Consider the following 3,633-nt stretch of genomic DNA (forward strand, 5'->3'; position numbering starts at 1 on the left):
AGAGAGGTCGTACTGGGGGAAACCTGCCTTCCTCAGTCTAGTTCTCAATATTCAGGGGGTTTTATCCTGGGAACCGATTTAAAGATCCACACGTAACACAGTGGTACATCGGTAGGATACATCGAGACCAGCAGGAGCGTAGGCTGCACTGGTTGCTGGGAATCAAGACCCTGGCCTACCATTGCTTTGTTGCTGTCTCCCATTGAGCGCATACACAGAGCCTGTGTGTGATTGTTCACCAGAATCTGGTGATTGTGACGTAGTAGGTGCCCTAAAAATACTCTTTGAATTTATAGTTTTACTGGTGGCCAGGGTAGCCAAAATTTAGATCAGGGTTGACAACCTATGTTCTTCCTGAAGAAGGATGTGAAAGGGCGTTCTTGATTGTGAACTTGGTTGAATTAAGAACTCCCTAGGGTACTAAGAAGAAACAGCTCTGGGTGTGTCTATTAGGGCGTTTTCAGAGTCATTAGGCCATGAGGTTATGACCTACTCAGATCCCTGATAATGCAGGGAAGATGTGACAGGGACTGGGTTAGAGGAAGAAAGTCACAGTGGAAGTGTCCTTGGGGCTATATTTAGCTCTGGCCCCTTCCTGTATTCTTCCCCACCCCCATGCCTTGATGTAAACTGTTTTTACCAGCCCCAGCTCCAAACATACACCATGATGACGATGGAGTCCTATAAAACCAATAACTGTTTCCTCTTTTAAATTTCTTTTTTTTGTTGTTTTTGTTGTTGTTGTTGTTGTTTTTTTGAGACAGGGTTTCTCTGTGTAGCCCTAGCTGTCCTGGAACTCACTCTGTAGACCAGACTCTGTACACACACACACACACACACACACACACACACACACACACACACACACACCAAGGGCTGTGCAGGAGGAACAACAAAAGGCTTTAGAATTCATGGAATGTGGCCTACTGGTTACCACAGTCACAATGTGGCATGACTCCGAGGACCACGTGTCCTGAGGTATGGAGTTCTGCTCTGATTGCTGCCCTCTTAATCTAAGAATTATATGAAAGATCTAAGGGGGCTTCCAGTCCCTCACAGGACAGTATCTCTGGCATTCACAGTACTAATGCCTGATCTCTTTCTGACATTACTGCTGGAGCAGATTGTGATTCTATAACCACCCTAGAGAAGAACTTAGGGATGTAGATTGTCAGCAGTGACCACCACTCTTAGAAAACATTTAGAAAAATAAAGTTGTTAGTGAAGCCAGGGTGAGACGTTTTTACTCCTGGTTCTGATGTAGAAAATCTTAGGGAACAATATAAAGTTGAGAAAGGCACACTCTTATCAGTTAAGCTAGCAACCCTTTACGGTCAGGGAACAAAAACAATGGCAGCACTGGCTGACGTGACTGTCGCTGAGGCTGGACTGGTGATGACTGATTTCTTATACTCACTTTTGCCCTCAGACTCCTGATATGACTTATAAGAGTTGCTGCTGAGTAGATTGCATTCTGAGTATTTAAAGTAGATATGACTGATTTTTATATAAAAGTTTAAATTTATGATTCTTTTAAGATTCTTTTGAAGATAAACAATAAAATAATTACCCCTTCCTTTGTCATCACAAATTGCTGCCTGCCAGTAAGAGAAACTAGCAGATAAAACGACCTTGCTGGCTCGCTTTGTCACTCTATAACAAGTTGCTTAGTTATGAATGGACATGGGTTCTGGGGAATAATTTGTTTTCTTTGCCTGTACTGTGTAATGTTATTTCTTGTATTGGGGAATATTACTGTTTTTTCACAATCATTCACTAGAAGAAAACTAAAATGTAATCACATTGTAATTTTATACTGCTTGAAAGATTTTGCTGGGATATATACACCACGGAAGAAAGAATGAAGTGCAGGGATTGGGACAGTACTCCTTCCGTCCAGCAACTATGGGTATGCGTGTAAATGTGTAAGGTTTGTGTGAGTGTGTTGCAACTTTGTTCCATCCATCAAATCTGTGTGCATGTATGTATGCAATGCTTATCTGGGTGTGTGCTAGAGCTGGTTCCAACACCGATCGTGTGTATTTATGTATGTCTGTGCATGTGTGAAATGCTTGGAGCCTATTTGCTGCAGCTTTGCCCTAACCATTAAATGTGTGAATGTGTGTCTGTCTGTCTGTAGGTCTGTATGCATGTATGTATGCATATATGTATGCATGTATGTATGTATATGTTTGTATGCATGAAGTTATTGGTCTCTGCCTTTTGTTTCTTCCACTCAGTGTGTGTGTGTGTCAATTTTCTCTCTTTTCTTCTCTTTCTTGCAGATCCCAAGGAATTAAAAGAGTTCAGAGTTTTTGCTGACCATAGAGAGTGCCAGCCCTAGTAAATTAAGTTTTGTTCCTTCAAAGAAAAGTCTGCTGAGTAATTGCTCTTAATGGCTAGCTGCCATTGGCAGCAGCCCTTGTCAGTATCTGGACAGACCCTGCCAGCCACTCTCAACACCAATCTCCCCATCGATGCCTGCCTCAGTTTACCATCTGGTGTTAAAGCTGGTCTTTGGCACACACACATACACACACCTCCAAAACAAATTAATGAAAACTTCAGAAAGCCAACTCAAACTACTTAGCACGAAGAAAAACACATTACTAGACACAGAAACTCAAAGACAGGATTCTATCAGGATGACAAGAGGCACCTGGAACTCGTGTTCAGGGTCATGAATACCCTCAGAATTCTCCTCTGAACTCCAAGGCTTCCTCCACTTCTCTACCCATAAATGCAAGAGAAGGCCACTGACAGTTGCCAGGTTTTATATGTAACACATTTGTTCACTCAGAGAAACATTTAGTCTCAGTTCTAAATCTCATCTGATCTTCCTCTTCCAGAAGTTTCCCTTTATCTTATGATAAAATAGTAATTAAAAGACAGTTGGGATGTAGCTCATCTTGCCTAGCGCCAACCCCTTGGTTCAAGTCTCAGCATTAAATAAACAAGATGTGGCTGTACATGCCTATAACCCCAGCATTTAGAAGCATTTAGAAGGCAGGAGGATCAGAATATAAGCTACATAGGGAACTAGAGGCCAGCTTGATCTACAGAGACCTAGTGTCAGAAAAACAGTAATTAAAACTTTAGTTATTATTCACTATTTATTTAGATTTTTTGTTTTGTTCACTTGTTGTTTGGATCAGGGTCTTGCTAGATAGCCAGGCTGTCAATCTTCCTTCTTGCCTCCTGGGAGCATAGCTGTGGGTCGCTCTGCTGTTTTTTTCTATTTGAATTTTTTACTTAAAAACATCCTTTGCTCGTATTAACATACGAAGCTAACCATCTTGACCTTTTTGTTTTCTGACAGACTCTTTTTTTTTGGTTTTTTGAGACAGGGTTTCTCTGTGTAGCCCTAGCTGTCCTGGAACTCACTCTGTAGACCAGGCTGGCCTCGAACTCAGAAATCTGCCTGCCTCTGCCTCCCAAGTGCTGGGATTAAAGACACTTATCTCCACCACCTGGCTTAATAAATAACTTTTTAATGTGAAAAAAAGTGGAAAGAGTTGAGTATGGAGGGGAAAAAAAATCCAAGAGCTGAGCAGGTATACTGAGTAGGTGTACTCAGCAGGTAGGTAGGTGTACTGAGCAGGTGTACTGAGTAGGTGTACTGAGCAGGTGTAC

The sequence above is a fragment of the Grammomys surdaster genome, unplaced genomic scaffold (assembly GCF_004785775.1).
Source record: "Grammomys surdaster isolate TR1022 unplaced genomic scaffold, NIH_TR_1.0 253, whole genome shotgun sequence".
Classification (NCBI taxonomy): domain Eukaryota; kingdom Metazoa; phylum Chordata; class Mammalia; order Rodentia; family Muridae; genus Grammomys; species Grammomys surdaster.